Source organism: Neovison vison, chromosome 9 (assembly GCF_020171115.1).
Source record: "Neovison vison isolate M4711 chromosome 9, ASM_NN_V1, whole genome shotgun sequence".
NCBI lineage: Eukaryota > Metazoa > Chordata > Mammalia > Carnivora > Mustelidae > Neogale > Neogale vison.
In genome coordinates this window covers 90,881,486-90,907,357 of record NC_058099.1, presented here as the reverse complement: position 1 = coordinate 90,907,357, position 25,872 = coordinate 90,881,486, and the positions used below count along the sequence as shown (strand labels likewise).

The following is a 25,872-nucleotide window of genomic DNA, read 5'->3' as shown; positions in this document are numbered from 1 at the left end:
AAGTGGAATTTATTCCAGGGGTCAGCAAACTAGGTTCCATGGGACAAATCCAGCCCACCACCTGTTTTTGGACTGCCTGGGAGATGGGAGAGGTTCTTTACATTTTTAGATGGTCAAAAAAAAAAAAAAATCAAGAGAGGAATCCAAATTTTGTGACATGTGAAAGTGATATGAAATTCAAGTTTCGGCAAAGACGAATAAAGTTTTATTGGCAAAGGGCCACGCTCTTTGGTTTACATGTTGGTTGTGGCTGCTTTTGCACTACAGCGGCAGAGCTGAGAAGCTGTGACAGAGACCTGTCTGGCCTGCAAAACCTACCTTCTATCTGGCTCTAGACTGGAAATGCTTGCCCACTCCTTGTTTAGAGGAGGGAGACATCACTTCTGCTCAAGGTCACGATGAAGGAAGTGATGCATCTACCTTACTTTTCCGTACCTTTTTATACATCATTTGACCCTCCCAGCCGTCCTATGTGAGAAGAGATAGGAAAGTCAGGTTTCATCATTCTGCTTTTTTACAGCTGGAGATACTGAGGCTTGGCCCAATCCAGAGACTAGTTCAATATTGGGGGTTAATTGATGGCAGTACCAAATCACAACTGTCTCATGGCGCTGAGAGTAGAGAGAAGCCCTCACTGCAAGAGCAGCACACACACACACACACACACACACGTACAAGCACGCATGCGCACGCACACACACAGACACACACCATGTGGGACAAGGGCATCATAAAGAAGGGAGGCCAGCTGGGTAAGTGGGGCTGAGGGGATATTGCTGGGCCCCGGGACAAAGAAGACTGAGCAGGAACTATCTGGGTCCAGGAGTCAGAAAACCAAGTTCCGGCTTACTGCCTGTTGTTGTACTACTACCTGAGAGCTGGGAGTGGTTTATATTTTTAGATGGTTTAAAAAAAAAAAAAAAAAGGAAGAAAGGTACCAAAATTTTGTGACATGTAGAAGAGATATGAAATTCAAATTTCAGTCTCCAGAAATAAAGTTCTATTGGAATACAGGCTTTCTCATTGGTTTACAGATTTTTGTAGGGCAGAAGTAGCCTCAGATGGTGTGTGTCCCTGGGGCCTGACGTGAGTGCCCTTGTCCTGCCCGTAATCACTGGCAGGACCTCTGGGAGCCTCAGAGCCCTCTCTGCTGCATAAACCCCCTCCTGATGAGGTTGTAAAGAGTAAATGAGATCATTATGAGAAGCAGATGAGTTCGCTATGGACTACTCAGCACAATGCCCGGCACTTTGCAAGCGTAATGTTACCTTATTATTTTCAGTCACTGGATGGGGAAGCTGTGGAACATTTAAAACAATGAATGATATGTACTCCTATCAGAACACTAGAGAGCCATAAAGGAGGCATTCATACCTGAGTGTAAGAGTAGGTTAGACTTTCCTACTACCTAACACTATGGAAACATTCCACCTGTGGAACAAATTGTAGCTCCTTTAGGACAAGACTCCCCTAGGTATTAGCTCAGGGGACAAAAAAATTCTTGTACTTTCAAGTTATTTGGAAGAGAACTGGGTGTAAAACTGTTTTCACATCAGGGAGGAAATATATTTGGTTGCAATTGAGGATTAAGTAATTGAACTTCCGGGGCCTGGGGGCTGCTGTTTGTAAGCGGCAGGAAGGGAGGAGGGGGGCGGGGGTAGGGGGAGAATTGTACAGAGAGATTAGGCAGGCCAGTGAGTAATCAGTTCAATGGTGAGGTCAGGGCCCAGTGACAGGGCGTGGTCTGCACAGCCCAGGAAAGCCACCAGATTTGAGAATGGATCCATTCATCTGACTCCGCTTTCCCGTTCCCACATGAATAATTCCTTCTTTCAGAAATAAAATATTTACTAAACAATAAAGTTTCCCTTTAGGACTACTATGACATTATACAAACACACACCACCCAATATCCAAATATGCTAATGATCTGAAACACATTTTTAAAAAACCCAACCTTCCGACATGAAATTATTTCACACCGTAAGAAAATAAGCACTCTTGTTGATGGATACAATACAACAGAACAGTGTTTTTTGAACTGCGTGTCAGAGCCCATTAGTGCTGAAATCAGTTTAATGGGCTGCCAACCATATGGAATAGAACAGAACAAAACAGAAAATATCGGAGTGTATTACACGTATAAAGGACAAGTACTCTTGAGTGAAACTTCTCTCCCAGTGATGTGTTTGTGTGTGTTTATATTCACTCACCTATATTGCTGGGCTCTGGTGGAAATTGTATTTTTCACTAGGGATCATGGTCCCCAAATTTTTAAAGCCCAGGGGAGATCCAGGTTAGGAAAGTCCAGTGTAAGAATCCTAATTCACTCAACAGCCACGTTAAGAGCTTAATTATTCCTGCTGAGTGGGATTTCTTTCATTGACAAACTCTTCCTCTGCATTTAAAATACGCTACAATTTATGGGGAAAAATACGTGCAGAACTTGTCAAGTACACCTCCTCTTTAAAATAAGGTGTACCTGTTAATGAATACAGAATTGATCTCAAGATAGAGAATTTATCAGAAATCAGAAATATAAATGATTATATTGTTCAGAATGATAACGAATCAACACCTTTATAAAATAAATGATTGCGGTATTTTTCACATTAGTGAATTCACCATGGAGTAGGAGAGGAGGGGGCTGGAGAGTAAATTTAGTGCACTGGGATGGGTTTACCGCTACCCAAAATTAGACTTTGGAAAAGGGAAGTCCCCTTATGTTTGACTCCATAGAAAGCTCCCATCTCCTGAGGCCGTTCCCTCAATTCCTTTCTTGAGAATAGGCAAAGGAAAGAGCCCATGATCTCCAAGATAACAGGAGCCTAAATCAAGCAATTCATTAATGCTGGGTGGGATGACAATGGATTTTAAAGGGAGAGACCATGTAAAAAACATGTTTTTCCATTAAGTCTGAAGATTTCATGAAAAGGAAGTGTAGGTTTCAGAGGTTTCTTGAGAACAGTCTTGGGGGAGATAGCCTGAAATAATTGCCATTGGTACGGGAGAGGGATGCTTCTGGACTTCACGTGGCTGAAAAAGAATGACTGGACGGAGGCATGCATACATGCACAAAGGAGGCCAAGATTTTAATACCAATTTAAATAAACATTCCTTCACAGTTGGGGCACCTCAGTTAGGCCTCTGCCTTCACTCAGGTCATGATCCCAGCGTCCTGGGATTAAGCCCTATGTCAGGTTCCCTGCTCAGTGGAAAGCCTGCTTCTACCCCTGCCCCTGGCCCTCCTCCCTGCGTGTGCTTGCTCTCTCTCTCTGTGTGTCTCAAATAAATAAATAAAATCTTAAAAAAAAAAAATTTCTTCACCGTTGTCTGTACTGGATATCCTTATCCAAGTCATTCAGAGGTGCTGGGTTGTGGAGACCGTGAATATACACCCAGCGGAAGAAAGGGAAAAAACAACTGTTCTTCTGTTATCTAAATGGACACGCAGTGACTTGGGACAGTTTGTAGTGTCGGTGTCAGTTGAGAAGTGCTTTATTTCAAACCAGTTAGATAGAAATATGCCAAACATGGCCCAATAATGAAGAAGACTCAAGTCAAAGAAACACATGGAAGATTTGAACAAGTGATTTCATACAATGGGAGGGGAGAAGGAGGTCGTATTTTCTAAATTACTAATTTTATAAAATGTGGTTTTAAATATATGCAAGCAAATTAATAAATTAAATACAAGCAGACATCTCACCCTTCATCTGTATCTCCCAAATGTGTGTTTTCAAGCTGATGTAAAGGCTCTTTAAAAAACGTCTCATTGGAACATTGGGGACCATCTTATAACTGTAGGTACCTTATACATGGGCATATACGGTAATCTGCCCCCCAGGTAACCGAGGGTCCTCCGAGCTGGGCTGGGAGTGAACTAGGGTTCACTATCCCAATACGTTAAAATCCCTCAATTAAAACACCAATAGCTGCTATCCAACCTTTCTTATGTGTTTAAAAAATTCTTTATGTTATCGCTGTTCCGTGTGGAAAGGAGGACGTGATGCCCTGTTTCATGTCCCCTCAGTCCCCCCCCCCGCGCCCCCTCCCCCAGCTCGGCCAGGACACCTCCCATACAAGCTGACAGACTCCCATCTCTAGCCCACCCTGCCTTCTGCTTATCCACCCAAGGGATTTCTCCCGTGCCTCCAGAGCCTGCTTCTTGCTTCTTGGGATCACCTCCCCTCAAAATCTACCCGCACCCAAGTCCTTATCCCAGGCCCTGCACGCCCAAACTACTTCAGCCTCATGTGGTGATTTCGTCCTTTTTGCAAACCAGCTGTCTACAAAAGTCAAGGTGAACGAGCTTTACACCTCCATGACTTACGTCTCTGGCAACGTCTCATCCATTCCTTTCCATAAGGACTCGATGACCCCTTACTGACGCACAGACGTTTTTCTGTGGGCTGTAGGGTGTGCCCAGGTGAACAAAACATATTCAAGGACTGTAGACTTGAGAATGGGGCAAGAAACATGGAGGGAGGAAAGAAACCCTATAACGAAAGAAGGTTCAGACTGCGGAAGGGCCATGTGACCGTTCCGGGAGAGGCACAGCTTCCAGCTGACTAGAATTTTATCATGGCCCCGAGAGAGCCAGTTTTCAAGTTTTCCAACCTTAAAGGTTTGCTGGAGGACATCCACCTTTTTACAAACTCAGCACTGATTCACACGCAGGTCAGCCCAAACATGGTAGCTGGTGAGGCCTATGGGCAACTGGTTAAATAATGAAAGGCAAAGCATCACATTGTCCTTAAGTGTCCCTCAAGGATCCTGGGGTGACCACTCCATCCATTGGGAAGACAGGGCATGGCCTGGTGAAGCAAGGAGAGCCAGGAGGCCTCCCTGCCGTTCCTCGATCATGCCAAGCACATTCCCATCTCAGGCCTCGAGCTCTTGATGCTCTCTTTGCCTCCAAGGCCCTTCCCCTAAATGTCTGTGCAGCCCATTCCTTCACCGCCCATTAAGCTCTCTCTGCTCAAGGCCTTCCCTGAACACCCTCTATGAAAATAACAGCACCCTCTACATTATCACGCCCTATGGTCTTCTCTGCTTTATTCTTCTCGGCACTTGTCGCCCCCTGGCATGATATATATTTGCTTATTTGTTCTCTTCCTGCTAAAAAGTCAGTGAAAAGTAGGGACTTCTTCCCCTTTGTTGTATCCCTTGTACCTAGAATAGTGTCTGGTCTAGAGGAGGCGCTTGGTGAATGCTTGTCGAAGGAATGAATAAATGATTTCATCAGAAGACTTCAAAATCATCCCTCACCACAGTTGAAATGCTATAAACTCATCTGGAATCATGACAGCCCCATAGCTCAAGGATCTAAAGGATACACGATTATTTTGTGAAAAAACAGTTTTGTTTAAAAAAAAATTTTTTTTTTTGTTAAGCTTCAACATATGTTGCAGGTATGAATAAATAAAATTGTTTTACTTCTACCATAAACCTGTATGGACCATGGAACGCAACTCATTCAATGTCCATGGTGTAAATAAGAAAGAAATCCCAATATTTTGGATCTTGAATACTCCACCTTGCTTACAAAAAAAAATTTATTCATGTATTCATGTGACAAATATTTATTGAGTGCTTATGATGAGTATGGTGTTGGGTGAGGTGCTATATTTGATTTTTCTTTTGAAAAATCGACTTCACACTTCCCTGTAAAGTCATATCCTGCTGTTATAGATAGAGAAAGCTCATCTTTTTGAAAACAATTTTTCCCCCATTATTTTACTATATGCCTTATTGATTTAAGTCAGCAATCCCTCAGAGAGAAAAGTCACGGGAAATACTTCAGGTGGAGGTCTTTATTCAGCTAATTTTAAAGGTAAACATTTTTCTCTTTTCATTGAGTTTAGGAGAAAGAGGAATCACTATATTTAACGACATTAAATGCGCTCTATTACAAAAATTATATAAGTAGTCATCAAGCTCTGCTTAAATAGGGTTAATTCGTTCCACTATACATTCATGCTCTCCAAATGCAAGCCTTCATAGCTAGGTGGTAACCTTTGTTCCCCCCCAACTGACTCACCGCTACCTTTCCACAAGGCGCACTCCAAGACTTCATTATTCTACTTATGGTCTCAATCTGCCCACCTGTCCTTTGACTTTACTTAGAAGATGACGGTCAAATGATTCTCTTTCCATCTCAAAACCTCAGGCTTCGGTCTCGAGAGTCCTTCTCCTGCCTTATTCTCCCATCTTCTTGAAGATTCCATTCTGTCCGCTTAGACTCTCTCACACATTTTCAATCTCTCTTCCTCTCTGTGGATTCTTCTCTGGCGATAAAGTAGGCTCAAGTCTTCTTAAGCTAAAAACATTACTTTCTCTATAGTACGCCACTTCTTGGATGCATCATATTCCTTCCTCCTTTGCCATCCAATTTATTTAAAAGGAAGTGTGTCTTCACAGCTTTCCATATGCATCACCCCTGACTCTTCTTTAAAACTTTTTTAGAAGGATTTTATTTATTTATTTGTCAGAGAGAGAATGAGTGAGCACAAGCGGGGGCAGCAGGCAGAGGGAGAAACAGGGTCCTTACTGGGCAAGGAGGATCCCGATGTGGGGCTCGATCCCAGCACCCTGGGATCATGACCTGCAGTGAAGGCAGATGCTTAACAGACTGAGCCACCCAGGCGCCCGCCTCTGACTCTTTAACACCTGGCAGCCTGGTGGCCACCACTGTTTGCCTCAAAAATACTTTAGGAAAGCCAGGAATCAATTCCAGTGGCTTTTCCTTCGCTGTACCCTCAGCCCTTGGGATGTTTTGCTGTGTGATGAGATGTGAACGGCGGTGGCTCCCTCACCTTTCCCAGCTTCCGTGGCACCATATGACTGGCACCATTTTGCTCCAGTAAATGGAGCAGTAAATATTAGACAAAGTAAATATTAATTTGTTTAATATTAAATTAGAGGGGAGAGAGAAAGAATTAAATTAAATTGTTGAATATTGTTTGTTTAATATTGTTCTTATCCTCTTCTTTCTCTCTCCCCTCTAACATACAGACGTGCCCCAAGGATCCTTACCCTTATCTTTTGCTTTGTTTCACTCCATTTTCTTCACTAGCCATTCCTGAGGCATCAAAATCACTCCTAAGTAGATGACTCACAATTCTCCTTGTAGCTCTGACTTCTCTCCAGAAAACCTACACCTGTGTTCTAGTCCCTTCACTTGGATGACTCTGTCCTGTCCAGGATGAAACCTCTTTACTTTCTCTTCTTCCTCATCCTCCTCTGAACCTCTCTCTGACAACGACCCCACCACTGTCTCCGCTGCGCCCAACAATGACTTCTGACTTTCCTGCTCAGCGTTCACATTATTCCTCACTCCGGCGGTCTCCTTTCCTCTTACCCCTCACTTGATGACAGACTCTAACTGGTCTCCTTCAACCAGTCTTTTCTCCTAGCATTATGTCCAACACAATGCGACAGGGTGACTGCAGAGTTCTGACCCTGTCAACACTCTTCCTCAGAAACTCCCATGGCTCCCTGGTGCTTACCGAATGAAATCCGTACCCAAGCTGTTCCAGAACCTTGAACAACCTATCTTTCTCACTGACCTCTCATTACATCCCTTGGCACACATCCCTTGTGCCTGTGTGCCTCAGCCAAAGCACACCATTCCTTGGGCAAGCCCCCACTTTCCGGTCACCAAGTCTCTGCTACTCGTTCCTCAAGGATGCCTTCCGTTCCCGGCCGGCCCAAACACCTCCTGTCTCAGTCTCAGCTCAAATGCTACCCCTTTCACATAACCGTCCCCAGCTCTTCCAGTGGAAGTCATTGTTACATCTTTTTTTTTTTTTTTTAATTTATTTATTTGACAGACAGAGATCACAAGTAGGCAGAGAGGCAGGCAGAGAGAAAGGAGGAAACAGGCTCCGGGCTGAGCAGAGAGCCCGATGCTCCATCCCAGGACCCTGGGATCATGACCTGAGCCGAAGGCAGAGGCTTTCACCCACTGAGCCACCCAGGCGCCCCAGTCATTGTTACATCTTATGAATACCCACAGCATTGAAGGAATATAGCTTTTTGGCAAGGTAGCCATTTTACAGCATTTTTATAGTTAGTTACAGGTACGCCCTATCTCCCAGATTTCCAGACCATGAACTTCCTCTGAGCAGGGTCTAAGTCTTCTTATTTTTCACATCTCTGGCCCTCTCAATCTCCCAAACTCATCCAAGGCACACGGAGACCGAGAGGTAGTACGCAGTTAAATATTTGTGAGTTAATGAGTTTAACCCAAAGGGTTAACTTTGGCTTCTAGTCCTTGAAATTCTCTCAATTTTAGCCACAATTACTTTTTCCTTGTAGGATATAAATCTCATCTCCCCATGGTACCATAGTTTATTCCTTTCAGCTGCACAGGCCAATTTTCAAATGTCTTTTACTTCCAAGTTTTCTGAAAAATAAACTTCTTTAAGAAACTGAATAATAGGAAAAAAAAAAAAGCATTAATGGCCCTTTAAGTGAAGAAGATGCATCCACACAAAACAAAAGGTACAACTGTTTAAGACTGAATTATAGAAGTTAAGCTGTACTATTGAATTTACAAGTCCAATCTTTGGGAAAGCCAGGCACTGTATTTTTTAAATCATCACATTTACACTAGAAAGGAAATCACTAATTCCTGAGTCATCGACTGTGTTGTTTATAATTACTATTCTTCTAAACTGTGTATTTACCTTGTCAATTTCTAATACCCTTTAACTTTCCCATAAGACCTTTACATCTCTGGCTTTTGCTTGTAAACATAAAGAAAATTTTAAAAAGAAAGAAAGAAACAGAACCTCTTTGAACGCCTTTTAAATTCCATAAGTACTTTTCCCAGAAAGAAACTGGCAGAACTAATAGGGAGTAAAACTAAGATTCAAAATTCATTTTTACAAATCTATCCTTAAATCTTGGAGGGGATCCAATAAAGTCACACTAACATTTTAGAAGGCTTGACTGAAAGACATGGGGAAATTTAATGTTTACAGTTTCAAGAGCACCTGCTCCATGTATCATCATTAATCACGAGAAGATACATAGGAAGAAAAAAAACATACATGCACAGCACCAGTTTTATCATTTTCAATGTAACAGCAGTATCATTCAGGCTTTGGCAAAACAAAACCGAATTTTTTTAAAGAAGAAAAAGAGAAAGAACCCTCGGAGGCCAACGTGGTATATATTTACTTATATAGCCATGACTGCTACAGGCTTTTCAAAGAGGATTGGGGCCGCTAGTTTGGATTCTGACAGCAATGCAGCAGAATTTAAGGTGCTGTAGTTTAAATATGTTCTAAGCAGGCGAATCTTCTCACACAACATTTTAATAAAGAAGCATCAAGATATTAAGCACAGAGGTGCATGAATTCCTACAAATACCGCAGGAGAAATACAGGCACCGGGGAGTCAAACTGCAGTGGACACACACAGGAATATGCTATCTCCCTATCTCTACCCAGCCCCACACAAGCCTATCTTTATCGCGCAGAGACAATTAAACAGCCATAGACTCTGGATGCGATTCCGTGTCCTGGCTCCCACTGGGTGACTTACTGCCAGCCTGACATTTTTCAAATTCTCTGTTAGCAGACTACATCGGCTAGGAAAGCAGACTTTACCAAACCAGGACCCCATCACCATGGGTCTTAGGAGATTTCAGTTCGTGAATGATATATGGACCACCTAGCCATTGTGAGAGCTGGAAGAGTGGGTGACACCAGCAGTAGAAATAAAGTATCCCCATTCCTTTGGAAAACGCCCTGCCTGTGTGACGCTGACCAACCGTACGACACATTTCTCTGTACGATCTTTCTCTTCTTTTCAAATACTCCCCCTGACCCCCTCTCTCTATACACACCTCCAGAGCTCATTCTATAAGAACCAACATAAAGATCAACCATTCTTCGGCCCTAAGGTTTCCACTGTTGGAATGTGGAAGGAGAAGGTCTAGTTGACATTCTAAGTTGAGGGGACAGAGAGGAGAATGTGGTCATGAAAGACCCCCCCTCTCCTTCAGGTCAGACAAGCCATAAACAATAGAAACTGCAGAGTCAGGGCATCCAAGACCCTTACAGAACAGGGGCTGAGGAGAGAGGTCCCACAGGGTGGAGGCTGCCTTCAAATCCAGGGAGGCTAACAAGCCCAGAAGGGGGTAACCATGATCCTATTTCCCGGCCATGCGCCTGAAGCCACATGCCCATTTCCACACCCCGCGTCAAGAAGCCAGAGAAAGGGGAAGTGAGGATCCCAGCCACACGGAAGAGCAGAACACAGACTGTCCTCGGAGTTGCAGGGCCACAATACCCAACACTGTCCCGCAGACAGCGGGTGGCGGCGAGTCAGGGCACCCGCGCATCTCTGGGTTTGGAGCTCAGTGAGGGGAGCCGCGGAGGCAATCGCACGAGTACACACACATCCACACACTGACACACATGGGGTTTTACAAATCCGCACCTATCCCGCTGCCTCTCCGCGCACACACCAAGTGCATCCTGCCCACCTCGCCGCGGCCACCACCGCGCTCTTCTCTCCGGGAGAGTCGGCCAAGGGATGAGCGAGCCTAGCGGGGATTCCTGGAAATGTCATTCTCCAACACCTTCAGTCCACCGCCCCCATCCCCTTGGCTGCACCTTTCACACACACGCACACACACACACACACACACGCACACACACACTCACACTCCTTGCATGACTGTCATCAGGCACGCCCGCTGCCTCCAAAGCCCCGCATCTCCGCGCGCACCGGACACCAGGCGTCCCTGCCTTCACCGCCTCCTTCCCCCGCCCCGCTGGCTCGATGGCTAAAGGCATTGCCCCTGGATGTCGCCGGCTGTCCGCACTATTGTTCCTCACAGCCCGGGTCGCGCCCGGGAGCACCGCCACCCCTCGCCCCCCGCCGGCAAGGACCGGGGCTCCGTCGGGGGCAGCATCAGCGCCGGGCGCCCCCCTCCCTCTCTGGCTGTGGTACCTTGCCTGACAGCTGGGTCCGCGGGCCCGCGGGAGCAGGCGGCGCTAATGACAGCGCTGGGGCCAAGCCTGGGAATAAAGCTCCGCTCCGGCCGCTCCTACCTCCAGCGCCACCATCTTCTCCCGCCGCCGCCGCCGCCGCCGGGACCGCAGCCGCCCTCGCCCCGCTCCGGCTTGGGCTCGGCAGCCGCCGCTCGGGCCCCTCCGGTCCGCGGCCCCACCCCCTTCTGCCCGCCCGCCCGCCCGCCCCTCGTGACGCGCGCCGGGGCCGAGCCGGGCCGGCCTGCGCGGGAGGGTGCCCGGGGGAGCGCGCGCGCACACGCCGGCGCTAGTAGCGCCCCTGCCGCCCACGCCCACCCGCGCGCACGCGCGCCGCGCGAGCCCGAGGCAGCGGGGCGGGGTCCCCCGGCGGTCGCCAGCCCCGGCGCGCCCGCCCCGGCGTGGGTGGGCGTGCGCGGCGCGGGATCCTCCCGCAGCCGGTCGCGCCCCGGCCGGGAGGGCGAGTCCCGGCGCGTTCGGGCGGGGCGCACGGATCGGGAAGTGCGGCCGCAGCGCCCCGGGGCCTGACGGGGACCTCCACCCGCCTCTGCAGGCGCCTCAGGGGGGTCCCGGTTCCCTTAAGCAGCGGCTGTGGCCAACCTCGGCGCGCAGGACCGCGAGGCCGGGCAGCCGCGTGCGTTGTCTTTCCCGAGTTACTCCTGAGCGTTCCCCCTCCCCAGCCCCGGGCAGACCCGTGGCACTTCTCAGCCCGGCGGCCCCACGGCCCCCTCAGAAAAGAGGCTTGACGGCGGCTCCGGGGCGCGCTGCAGTCCTGCGTTGGCGCCGCTAGAGGGAGCGCACCTGGGTTCGGGCCCGAGCGAGCCGGCCGCGTCGGCAGCCCAGCCGGGAAGCTGCCCGGTCCAGAGGGCGAGGCCGAAAGCCTCCCGCTTCCGATGCCTGCAAGTGCCCGGCTGGGTGTTCTGCCCGCTTCTCGATTCTGGTTGGTCAGAACTTGAAGTGTCTTGGGGGCCGGCTTAGGGCATCAGCCCCAGATGTGGCTGGGAGGGAGGGGACCTCTGCATCCGGGAGCAGGTGGCAGGTGCTGTGCGTTAATGAAAAACAGCGGGCGGGACGGGCCTCGGGAGACCTGGGTCCTGGCGCCAGCCTCACCTGTAATGGGCGGTGCAGTACGAACCAAGCCATCCCCCCTCTTCGGGACAGATTTCTCAGTAATAATAAGTTATATTTGCACACAGCCTTACGGTTTGCAAAGCCTGCTTCGTACGCGTTCTCATCAAGTAAAACGGAGAGGAGCCTTGGTTATCCAGATCTCTTGGGAAATGGATCTTTTACCACACCGTGTTTCCGTATTATTTTAAGCACAGTGCCTTTAGAAAAATCGGGGGGGGGGGCGTAGGCAGAAGCATTCCTGGAAGCTTGTGCTTTAGCTTTAAAATTCATACGAATTTTTTGCATTCTACTCCATAATGAATCTTTTATTTTTGCTTTAATAAAGAAAATAATAGCTTCTCCCTTGTCAAAAAGATCTTGTAGTGAACTTGAAATATTTACCAGGAAGATGTAGCATGCTTGTGCTGTGACATTACATACTTTTTTTCTTTTTTTTTCCAGTAAATATTTATTGCGCATGTATTCCAGACATGGTCTTTGTTCTCCCAGACCTCACAGTACCCTGGAGGAAACAGGTACCGACAATCAAACTAATGATTAAATGCAATTATTATCCGTTTTCAAATGCAAAAGTGCTAAGGGTTTACAAGGAAACCTAGACTCCAGGATTGAGTAAAGCTCCCCAAGAAAATGACCTTTCAGGTTGCCCAGGAGAGGCAGCAGTAAGACTGGTTCAGGTAAGAGAGAAGAAAGTGTGCAGAAGAAGCCCACCCAGGTGGGGTTGAAGTGGAGGGGATGTGAGACCGGTTGGAGAGGCAGGCAGCAGAAGTCAGAATCCGCAGGACCTTGTGGGCCATTTAATAAGGATTTTATCTTATGAGCCTTGGCAGGTCACTGAAAGGCTGTAAGGGTCGGGAGCCAGTGACCATGAGCTCATTTTTGTTTCCTGAAAGATTGGTGAGGTAACCATGTAACTGTGTGAACACCTGATTCTTAGAGGGCCAGGGTCCAGGCCTGACCCCCTGACACACCCCTGCGTAGGCTACTTCGTGAGCCCTGGGGTGTTTTCAGTTTCTACACTACCCTGCTTTCCTATGTCTCAGTTTAGGGAGGCTTTCAAAGTGCCTCTCTGTAATAGTCCCTTGTTTGTTAACTTTTAATCTGCTAGGGTTTTAGGAAGGAAGTTAAGTATTGTTAGAATTTCAGGCTAGGGGCGCCTGGGTGGCTCGGTGGGTGGGTTAAAGCCTCTGCCTTTGGCTCAGGTCATGGTCCCAGGGTCCTGGGATCGAGCCCCGAATCCCGCTCTCTGCTGGGCAGGGAACCTGCTTCCCTCTCTCTGCCTGCCTCTCTGCCTACTTGGGATCTCTGTCAAAAAAAAAAAAAAAAATTCAGGCTAAATAAGGGATCTAGGTTCCGAGGGAGATTCTTTCCTCTGCATAGACTTTCTGCCATTTGGTTTCTTATCTCAGAGATCTTTCTGCTTATCTTCTCCTTTTGCATTGTGTTTCCAGGGAGGTGAAGTTCCTGGATGCATGAGTGAGAGATACATTATTGCTTTAATAATACCATCCCCTCAAATCTTGCATCACAGGATTTTTGTGCAAATGAAAGAAAGTGTGTAAATTACTTTGTGAAGCATTAAGTGCCATATGAATGAAAGTAATAACTGTTATAATGGCTGCTTAGAGACCTTCAAAACTAATTAGTTACCAAATATTAATATTCAGAAAACTCACTCCTTCCTCATCCCCCACCCTCCCACAAAAGACACAAATGTATTTATCCCTCATGGACAGTGCAGATTGTCCTCCAAAGTGCTCTTGCTACTCTGTGCCTTGGCTGGCAGGAAACTGAAAGCCCAATTTGCAGGTCATTGTAGGAAATGAGTGGATTCACAGTGCATCATATCTATGTCTTAGCACTTCCTTTGGTCTTGTTCTTTTATTCTATCTGCAGGTTTTTCTATGCCTGCTTTATTGGTATTTTCCTAATTTTTTTATAGGTATTCTTATAAGCCACTTCAAATATATGGCTTACCTACGTTTAACAAGGGTAATAAGTATTTCAGAAGGCAGCGTGTAAAACAGCGGCAACTTTCCAGCCGTTGTACCAGGCAGCTACTATAGACATGATGCCAAGTGGCTGGGGTTCAAGTTGAAGCCTTTGACCGGCATTGCATGTGGATCAGAAGTCTCTGTGCCTACCAGTTTAGAGTCTTCTGTTATAGGCAAACTCATTTGTCCCCCACTGGCTCATAGGTAATTTCCTTTGGTGTGATCTCTGAGGTCCCAAACTCCATCACTCTGCCCGTACCAAGCACTGTTTGTCACTTGGGAAGAGGGAAGGCATCCGTGAACTTTTATTCATTAGGTTTCTTTTTCTCAGCAAAGACCTGAAGATTCCAGGATTCACTAAATTCATTCACACTTCACAAGGATGTGACCATGTCTTCCAACCTTTGGTATGACTCTGGACAGCCACAACTGGAAATGTCTCTTCTGGTAGCGGTAGATACTCTTCCTTGATTTCAAGTTCCTTAGTGATTACCTTCCTTCTCTCTCAGTCCTCAAGTTTAAGTCTTTTTTTTTTTTTTTTTAAGATTTTATTTATTTGGGAGAGAAGAACACAAGGTGGGGGGGGGGTTGTGAGAGACAGAGAGAGAGGGAGAAGCAGACTCTCCACTGAGTGGGGAGCCCGATGCAGGGCTTGAACCTAGGACCCTGAGATCATGACCTGAGCCCAAGGCAGATGCTTAACTCACTGAGCCACCCAGGCGCCCCCTCAAGCTTATGTCTTAGGAGCTGAGGGTATATGCAAAACAAACACTCATTGGCCTTTGGGTAAAGAGTTTTTTCCTTGAGGATTTTAAGATTTTATTTATTTATTTAGTTATAGATAGAGATAGATAGAAAGAGAACAGGGGAGAGGCCGTGGGAGAGGGAGAGAGAGAATCTCAAGCAGACCCCACATCCAGCATGGGTCCTGACATTGGGCTTGATCCCGTGACCCTCAGATCCTAACTTGAGCCGAAGTCAAGAGTCAGATATTTACCAACTGAGCCACCCAGGCTCCCCTTTCTTGAGGATGTTAGTTTTGCTAACATTGGGTAATCCAGAGACCTTTGTAATCCATGGAATAGTCATTTTTGTCACAGAATTTTAAATGTGTGAACAAAATGAACAGTTATGAAGTGTACAAGTCCTAAACTTTAATACATTTGCTTTTACATACTGACTCTTGTTTCATCAACTTTTTCTCTAGACATAAATTCTGCCTTGGCTTCAGATAGGTCCCCTTCTTTTCCTTTTGTTCCCCAGACAGGTCAGGAGGCTCCCTCTTTATTTTTCATGACTCCCATTCAGTGTGACCTTGAATGAGTTGATCCAGAGCTGTGTCCCATGGCTGGGCTTGTGTGATGCACTGGAAGGCAGTCTGGGACCACATAGACTATTTCTGCCTCTGAAAATGAAGTTTCTGAGGTAGGAGTGTCATGGCAGTGTGTCCTCTTTTTTAAGTGGTTGTCTGCCTATCCCCGGAACCAGCCTCCACAGTGAGTGGCATGGCGCCCGCTCCTGGAGCTGGGTCGGTCGTCCCCAAACCACATGGCTGATGGAGGAAAGAGTGAGACCTAGAGACCACACCGAGCAGGAAATGGACAGAGGCCAACGGAAACACCAACCACTGTGTTCATCTCAGGCTTATAATGGTGAAAGATGAGAAACCTTCACTTAAATATACAGGAATAAGGGAATTGATACATCCTTACAGTGTTACGGTATACAACTGTTAAAGATACCACATCCACAGATATTTTTTTTTAATAACATGAGAAAAAGTTTTAAGTTTCCATCTTCACTGAAAAACTCCAGATAGGAAATGGTATGGTCAGTTGATTACAACTATTAAAAAGTACACAGAAAACAAGTATGTCAAAATGTTAGCAGTGGTCCACTCATTTAGTGGTAAAAAAAAAAAAAAATTCTATGATGTACAATGTCCTCGACAATGTTATTGAACAACCAAGATTATTAAAAATGTGGCTTGTAAAATTAACGTTACCACCAGATGCTGTAAAATAACTGTTGGGTCACTTTGCATTCTTTTTTTTTTTTTTTTCCACTTTGCATTCTAAAGCATTTTTTCCCCCCAGATTTGATTTATCCTTCCTGGCTTATTTGGAATACCACATACTTCAAGAAAACGTTCTCATGTTATGTTGCTTTCACAGGTGTATCTTACTGTCTGAAAATTTGTTTGTGACATTATCAGCCTTACAGCCTCTATGCAATGTCAGGATATAAATAGACAAAAATTGATAAAATTGTTCATTCCATTTCACATCTCCCTATACACTTGGTTGTTTCCCAATTTATTTCAGTAAAAAAATAACTAAATATTCTGGTCATGTGGTAGAAATGCCATAATATATTGATATGTTTAATTCATCCAGCAACCTGAGAACACTTTAATCAGGAGAAAATATGGCTGTTTGTATTATATATATATACATATATGTATATATATAAAACATTACAACCAGGAGTGTATTTCCTTCAAAATAAGAAACTGTGAAATTAAGTCCTCAGCAATTTCAGATTTTTTTTTCTCTCAGTATGTGTTTTCTACAGATTCATAGCCCTTTACCATCTGATTAATAGCAAAATGGTAGTAAACTCCAGTGTTTAAGGAAGATGGACTGGGTAAAAATATAAAATTGATAAAATTCTAATAACCAGTTTTTTTCTTTTATCAATTCATAAACCAAGACATCGGCTACCATTATCCATTTTTGGCAGGAGATACCTCAGTTCTCTTTCTAGAATAGGACTGACATACAGAAGCATAATTTAAAAACAATGCTCTGTTCCTATCTTCTGATATGCATTTTGTCTCAGATACATTGTATTACCTCCCAGACCAATTCACGGGACTTTCAAGAGCAGGAACCCAGTGTCAAGCACCTAGCTGATCACAGAGTACCTACTCTATTTGTTGGTTGGTGATACATTTACTAACTGTCCTTCCCATTACTCCAGTTGGGTTGTTCAAGATTATCAAAGTGACTTGCCTTTAGAAAGGTTTCTTTTTCTTTTGTTACTATTTTTCTTTTTTTTTAAGATTTTGCTTATTTCCTTGAGAGAGAGAGAGAGAGCATGAGCTGGGGGGTGGGGGCAGAGGGAGAAGCAGGATCCCCCCCACCCCCACAAAGCAGGGAGCCCCATATGGGCTCCATTCCAGTCCCCCAGGATCATGACCTGAGCTGGAGGTAGGCACTTACCCCACTGAGCCCCCCAAATGCCCCCTTTGCTACTATTTTTGCAAGCATTCAGTAGCTTTCGAAAAAAGTTAGGTATCTCTATTGGCTCAAAAATAAGGAGCCCAGGTAGGCATTTAATAGGAAATAAAATCAGTGTGAGCCGTTTTATCAGACCTTCATCAATTCTACCAGCCAAGAGAGATCGTCTCTCTCTCTTCTTCCCTTTCTCTCTCTCTCATACACATGCGTACACACCAACTGGGATGAGAAAAAATGGACAAAGCAGGGTCTGGCCAAACTGTGTTTTCATTTTTGTTGTTGTCAGTGTTCGTTGGGCTAAATACTCTGTGTTCAGGGAATGAGGTTAGTTCTCTCTCCTCTAGAACTGAAATCTATACTTTAATGAGCAGCGTTGTTGTTTTTTTTTTTTCCCTTCCTTAAAAGACATTTTGTTTCCTAATTGTAAAAAATATTATGGCCCCTAGCTTTGATGGTTTCCGTTTAACCAAAAGGCTTTAAAGTGTCTCCTAGGCAAGAAATACATGTACTTTAAAGCACAAAGGGTAGACAAATGCATTTGCTTCCAGAAAAATAATAGGGATCATCTTCCTAATGGATAAACCTCTGAAAATTGAAAAGAAACAACGGAGGGTCTTTTACTTTTTCTGTGAAACAGAAAACTGACTTTTAAAGAGGGACATATGTTAGCGTAACTTAAAAAAACAACAACACTGTCTACCTTTCTTTTACACCTCAAAGATACTCATCATTCTTCTGCCTTCTCCTCCAGACTCATATCGTTTTATTAAATCTGACTGTGGAGATGCTTCTAAGTTAGGTCAGTTTTGCTGTGGATTGAATTTTGAAAGCACATTTTAATTTCGGCATTCATGCAGCCGAGCCCTGCTAAATTGAATAGGGCTGTGGTTGTGGGAACTGCAGGAACTGAAATGGAACCAAGAAATCTGTTACTGGAGAAACCTTTTGAGAACTGACAGATTTTAAGTCACTCTTAATAAGGTCTGATAGGTTAAGGAATAACATGTTCTGAGATTCAGGAAAGCAGCTTTTCACCCTTCTTTGCCATTTGGGAATTATTTTCATCCTCCCGCTGCTGCAGACCAATCAAGAAAACTGAATTGAAACGGGTCTCAGTGAGCTGTGTAGCATAAATCTTAAACTTGTGCAACAATAAAATTCTCTTGCCGAGTGGGTAGGTAGGACTGTGTTGTTAGCATGTGGCTCAAAGGGCATCAGGTATCATTCTCATTCTGTTCCTAAAGAACAAAGAATAATCCGTTAGGCTTCTATATGGTCTGCTTAAAAAAAAAAAAAAGAAAAGGATGGTTGAGGAATGTTAGCTACGGATCCTGTTGACTGATGCTGAATCTTAATGTGATGGCGAGTTAATTATTTCCTGAATTCTTCCGTGGATTACTAGTTCTGGGAGAAGACAGTAGTTATTATGTAGGAGAAAAAAGACATTCCAGGATCGAATAGGCCTTGAGAACCTTGGAGTAAACGAAGTTCTATAATTTGTTGTTGTTTCATTTTATTTTTATTGCAGAATTCCTGTGAGCCTTTAATCGTGAATTTCCAGGAAGAGGATAGAGATATAACCTCTAAAATATCTGGTGTTCCTTTGGCAAGAAATCTTTGGAGGTACAGGCAAGGCTGTGTTATGACTTTTGTGATCCCCAATATTAAAATATTAAAGATTAGAACTCTGTTAGTGTAAGGATGAATATATTAATATTATATAACAAAACATTTCTCTGGCCTAAAAGTCCTTTTTTTTTTTTTTTGACTTCTGATGTTAAAAGAAGTTGAAACATTTTTGTGGGCCCCTAGAAGTATTGAGGACCCCAGGCTTTGTACCTATTCGAAGAGGCGGGTTGGCCATATGGACAGGTGTTCTATAGGAGGAGTGAGTTCCTGCACAAAACCCACACAATGGAATCAGGCAGCACAGTATGGCGGTCCTTCAGCGGTCCTGAGATGGTGGGTTCCAGGGTCATTCTCTTCCTTTATGCTGGGGTAGCTGAAGAAAGGAGAGTTTACACACACACACACACACACACACACACACACACACACTCTATGGCAAGAAAGCTGACTAGGGCCACTCCCCCTGTCATTGATTCTGTGTCAACTCTATCCACCCAGAAATGTTCCCTTAAACTAAAATACTGTGTCTGTTTTTAATGGGCTCAGTGTGAATCTCCACAGGGTTAGATACAAGAGCTAGAAAAAGAGATGCATAGTTACTCGTGTCTACATATGAATCTAAAAATCCATTCATACTCAGGCCGTCTTTCAAAGGAAAAGTTCCACTGCTTAGATTGATGCCACCAACTTTTACTAGGACTTTCAATTTGTGGTTCTATTATTTTATCACAATGAACTCACTGACCAGAAATGCTGAGAGAGGAACATTATTAATCCTTCCTTGACAAGTAAAGTAGGGGTAAAAAACTGTGGATAAGGCTCACAGTGACTTGTGTATGATACCAAATCTGACTTTTTAAGTTATGTTAACCCTATTGCCAAAGATTCTTCTTGAAAGATACATTAGTAAGAAGCAATTTTCTATTTAGTCTAGGGATGTTCAACTCCATTGTAGTAGTATTTTGTTTTTTTGTTAAGTGTATATTTACACAAAAGCAAATTGCCACGTCTGGCTCAGGGGCTAAGATAAATAGATCCCAGAAATATTCCAACTACATATGAGTATTTAGTACGGTATAAATACGGTATTTCAAATTAGTGCAGAAAAGATGGATTATTTGGTGAATGGTAACAGGCCAACTGATTAGCAATTTGTGACAAGAAGAAACTGGGTCTTCATCTCATACTTTACATCAAAATAAATTCTGATGCTTCAAAACTAAAAATGTAAAATAATGAAATCATAAAAAATACTTGAATAAAACATAAATAAGTATTATTTACATTCTTGGAGTGGGGAAAATCTTTCTAAGCATGACACAGACCCAGAATTAGAAAATACTGATAAACAAAACACATTAAACTTAAAGATCTTCTATACAAGAAATTGAAAATAAAAAGTGAAAAGAAAGCCTTAGAAAATTGTGCAAATAACATAATAAAGGGCTACATTCCTGGATATAAAAAGAGTTTTCACAAATCAACAAGAAAAGATAAGCAAATAGAAATACAGACAAAGGACTATAATGGCCAATTTCTAGAATTGAACAGAAATGATCAAGAGATCTATGAAAAGATGCTCAACCTCTGTAATAATTAAAGAAATGCAAAAGAAAGCAATGACAATATTTTGCACCAATCAGATTGGCTAAAAGGAAATAAACCTTGATAATGTACACATTGTTGGAGATGTAAAAAAAGACGCATTTTCATTATATATTAGTTGTGAATATAAACAACATTGGTAGAGGCCTGCTTAGCAATAAGCTTTAACCCAGAAAATCAATTTCTAGGAATTTATCACACACAAATAATCAAGAGTGATGGGTGTTTACTGTAAAATAGTCAAATATTTCAGACACTCTGTGTTGTACAAGCACACAATGACATGTATATATTCTTGTAGCATTGTTGATAATAATGAGCTGGTAGTGAAAAGGACTATCATAGGCCATTGGTTAAATAAATTAGAATACACTAAAAGAGGACTATTTTAAGCCATTAAAATAAACGAGGGGGCATATATGTTCTAACAAGGGAAGCTGTCTGCAATATATATTAAACAGAACATTTAAATTACAAAACAGCATGTGCAGAATGGTCCCATTATTCTTTTTAAAATGTTATATATTCACCCCAAAAATTGGGAGTAATATATATCAAACTTTAATAGTGATAATCACTCTCCCCATCATAAACACCTGTAACACTTGCACCTTTTATACCCAGCATTTATTATTCTGTGTTCTGGAAAAGTAGTTTAAGAAAAAAAGCAAACAAAAACCACCATTAAAAATTTCTGGTAGAACTGCCTTTTCTTCTAAAAGGTTTTTTTTCCTCCTCAGACACAACTAATCATTAGGTATCTTACAGCATCAAAGTGCCTAGCAAGAGCTTTTGTGATCAGTTAGCCTTTTTTTGTACACCCCACCTCTGTGTGGCTGGTAGGCAGATGGAACTGGAAAAGATGCCACCATTGGCTTAAAAGTTCATATAAAATTATTTTTAAAAAAGATTTTACTTATCTATTTGAGAGAGAAAGAGAGGGCTTGTGGGAGGCAAGCAGGAGGAGGGGCAAAGGGAGGGAGAGAGAGGGAGAGAATCTCAAGCAGATTCCATACTGAGCATGCCGCCCAGTGTGGGGCTCAGTCCCACAACCGTGAGATTATGACCTGAGCCAAAATCAGGATTTGGATACTTAACTGACTGAGCCACCCTGCTCCCTCTAGAATGCTCTTATTAATGTCAGAAACCTGAAATCTATGATGAACACATACCATGGGATTTCCCCAATGCTCTGGACATAGCAGGGATTTGCTTGTCATATTATATATTATAAAACTGTAATACATTCTCCTTGAGGAAAATTGGGTCCATATATGAATTGAAAAAAACAAAATTACTATCAGGACCGCCACCCAAAACACCTACTGTTGTTTTGCATGCACTTTAAAAAATTCTTTTTTCCCTCTTCATTTTTAAAAATATGTGGCCAGGGGTGCCTGGGTGGCTCAGTCAGTTGAGCGTCTGCCTTTGGCTCAGGTCATGATCCCAGGGTCCTGGGATCGAGCCCCGCATCGGGCTCCCTGCAGAGTGGGGAACCTGCTTCTCCCTCTCTCTCTGCCTGCCTCTCTGCCTGCTTGAGCTTTCTCTCTTTCTATCAGATACATAAATAAAATCTTTTAAAAATATGTGGCCATACCACAAATAATTTTGAATGTTGCTTTCTTCACTTAGCACATTTATCACATTATTTTAAAAATTCCTTTGTAAACTACTATAACTGACAAATGAATTAGGCAAGGTCTTAGGATACAAAATAAATATATAGAAATCTGTTGCATTTCTATACAGTAATAATGAAGTAGCAGAAAGAGAAGTTAAGAAAACAATCCCAGGGCACCTGGGTGGCTCAGCTGAGCATCTGACTCTTAGTTTCTGCTCAGGTCATGATCTTAGGCTTATGGGATAGAGCTCCATATTGGGCTTGGGATTCTCTCTCCCTTATCCCTCCTCTCTCTCTCCCTCTTTCAAATAAATAAATAAAATCTTTTTTAAGAAAAGAAAATAATCCCACTTGCAGTTGCACCAAAAATAATAAAATGCCTAGGAATAGACTTAACCAAGGAGGTGAGAGACCCGCATTCTGAAAGCTACAAAACACTGATGAGAGCACTTGAAGATGCCACAGACAAATGGAAAGATAATCCATGCTCAATGATTGGAGGAACAAATGTTGTTAAAATGTCCATACCAAAGGCATTCTACATATTTAATGCATTTCCTATCAAACTACCAACCAGAGTTTTTCACAGAACTATAACAAAGTTTGTATGGAACCACAAAAGAACTTGAAGAGCCAAAGCAGTTTTGAAAAAGAAGAAAAAAACTGGAGAGATAATAATCCCAAGTTTCAAGATATACTTCAAAGCTACAGTAAGCAAAGCAGTATGGTACTGGCACAAAAACAGAAACATAGATCAATGGAACAGAATAGAGAGCCCAGAAACAATCCTGTGGTTATATGGTCAATTAATTTTTGACAAAGGAGGCAAGAATATGCAATAGGAAAAAAGACAGTCTTTTCAGTCTTTTGGCCAAAGCAGCATTTTTCTAGATATGTCTTTGAGGCAAGGGAAACAAAAGCAAAAATAAATGATTTGTATTACATTAAAGTAAAAAGCTTCTGCTCAGTGAAGGAAACAGCAAAACTAAAAGACAACCTACTGAATGAGAGAAGATATTTATGAATGATATATCTAATAAAAGATTAGTATCTTAAAATATATAAAGAACATCTACAACTCAACACCCCCCCCAAAAAAAACCAGTTAAAAAATGGGCAGAAGATATGAACAGATATTTCTCCAAAGACATGCAGATGGCCAACAGACACATGAAAAGATGCTCAACAACACTAATCATCAGGAAAATGTAAATCAAAACCACAATGAGGTATCACCTCATACCTGTCAGTATGGCTAAAATCAGAAGCACAAGAAACAAGTGTTGGCGAGGGTGTGGAGAAAAAGGAACCCTCTTGCACTGTTGATGGGGTTGCAAACTGGTGCAGCCACTGTGAAAGGCACTATGGAGATTCCTCAAAAAATTAAAAATAGAATTTCCATATGAGCTAGTAATTTCACTACTCCATTGTTTACAATAGCCGAATTAGAGAAGCAGCCCGTGTCCACAGAGAGATGAATAAATAAAGAATATGGGTTTATACATAGAAAGGACTATTACGCAGCCATAAAAGAGAATGAAATCTTGCTCTTTGGAACAACATGGATGGATCGATAGAGGCTATTACTAAGTGAAATAGAGTAAGACAAATACCATGATATCACTTATATGTGGAATTTAAGAACCAAAACAAACAAAAAAAGAGACAAACCAAATGACAGACTCTTAGCTATGAAGAATAAACTTGATGGCTAGGGCGGGGGATGGTTGCGGCTGAATGGGTGAGATAGGTAAAGGGGATTAAGAGTACATTTACCGTGATGAGCACTGAGCAATGTATAGAATTAATGAATCACTATATTTTATTTTTTAAAGATTTATTTATTTATTTATTTGACAGACAGAGATCACAAGTAGGAAGAGAAGAAGTAAAAAAAGAGAGAGGGGGAAGCAGGCTCCCCACTGAGCAGAAAGCCCGATGCGGGGCTCGATCCCAGGACCCTGAGATCATGACCTGAGCCAAAGGCAGAGGCTTAACCCACTGAGCACCCAGGCACCCCTGAATCACTATATTTTAAACCTGAAACTAATATAATATAATATTACATAACATTATATTATTATATGACTATTACTATTATTCATATTAATAATATTATAATTATTATAATATATAACAATAATATAATATAACTACATTAATTATACTGGAATTTTAAAAGTAAAATAAAATTAAAATATCTGGCTTGAAACTTTTCTTTATAAACACCATTTTAATGGCTATATAATATTTCATAACTTATCTAATAACCTCCTGAATATCTTGACATGTAAGTCATTTCCAAGTTTTTCATTAATGTAAATGATGAACACTGTATTCAAGTATGTCAATACTCTTTACACAACTAAATAATTCTTATTTATGCGTCCACCCGTCATGAGAAAGAGTGCCTATTTTATTATACTCTGATTATGAAAGACAAAACCGAAAACATTTGCTTATTTGATAGTTGTAAATTGAAGTCTTATTTTAATTTGCATTTATTTGCTACAAAGACTCAATATCTTCATCCCACATCTGTTAACCACCTTGTTTAATTTCTTTGTCAGTGTGTGTGTATATTCTCGGGTGTCTACACTGTGTCTATACCCTTTACCCATTCTTCTACTGGGGTCTTAGTGTTTTTATCAACTTGCAGGAATTCTTCATAGATCAAGGTATTCATAAATATTTTTTATTTGAAATAATTTTAGGGGCACCTTGGTTGGTAGAGCATCCAACTTTGATCTCAGGGTTTTAAGTTCAAATCCCACATTGGACATGGAGCCTACTTAAAAAAAAAAAAAGATAAAAAAAGTAAAATAAACTTATAAGAAATTTGCAATAAAGTGTAAAAAAGTACAACACTTTTTTTTAATCTGTGGCACTCCTGAAAATGTTACCTTCAACTCATAGTTTATCTTTTTATTGTTAAGATTTAGTATTTTTTTAAAAAAATCTAGTATAGTTAACATACAGCATTCTATTAACTTAAGGTGCTAGGATTTAGTTTTAATTTTAGACTTAAATGTTGAGTCCACTGGGCATTTTTCTCTGAATTATTTAATCCTTTCAATAATAGTTTTCCCTACTGGAGAGGTTTGAGATTTACTTTTTTTTTTTTGTCAAGATCTTTTGAAATGGTTTTACGTATTTTGCTTTTATCCTTTTAGCCCACTCAAAAGTATGAGTATCTGAATTGATTTTTCCCCAAATACTTAATGAGTATTTTCCAGTTTATTGAATAATCTTTCCTGTTGTTGTTGGTTTCCAGTGCCCCACTGATCACATATTAAATTCTTGTACACAGTAGAATCTGTTTTGTACATGTGTCTGTCTACTTTTATGCCTGTATTGTCTGTATGTCTTAAATTATTCCATTTTTACAGAAGTCTGTTCCCCATTGATAGCATCACTTAGTTGTTTTTTCAAACTTTGCAATCATTTTGTAAAGAAAACTGACTGCATTGCTATTTGTATTGAGTTACACATACAAAATATGATTGGCAAATTTACAAAATTCATTCTCTCCATCGAAGAACAGGATGTCTCTCCTTTTATAGCTCTCTGCAGTTTTGTGGCATTCTTCATATAGGTCCTCCACATTTCTTAGGAGATTAGAATATATTGTGGATAGAATT

General features: G+C 42.5%; 1 long non-coding RNA gene across 1 annotated transcript in view; it reads left to right on the top strand.

Moving 5' to 3' along the window:
* Positions 1-12,580: 12,580 nt before the first annotated feature.
* Positions 12,581-25,872, top strand: part of LOC122917714 — a 27,668-nt gene continuing 14,376 nt past the window's right edge. The window contains exons 1-2 of the long non-coding RNA XR_006386444.1: positions 12,581-12,655; positions 18,905-18,999. This is a non-coding gene — a long non-coding RNA (uncharacterized LOC122917714). The remainder of the gene's footprint in view (positions 12,656-18,904; positions 19,000-25,872) is intronic.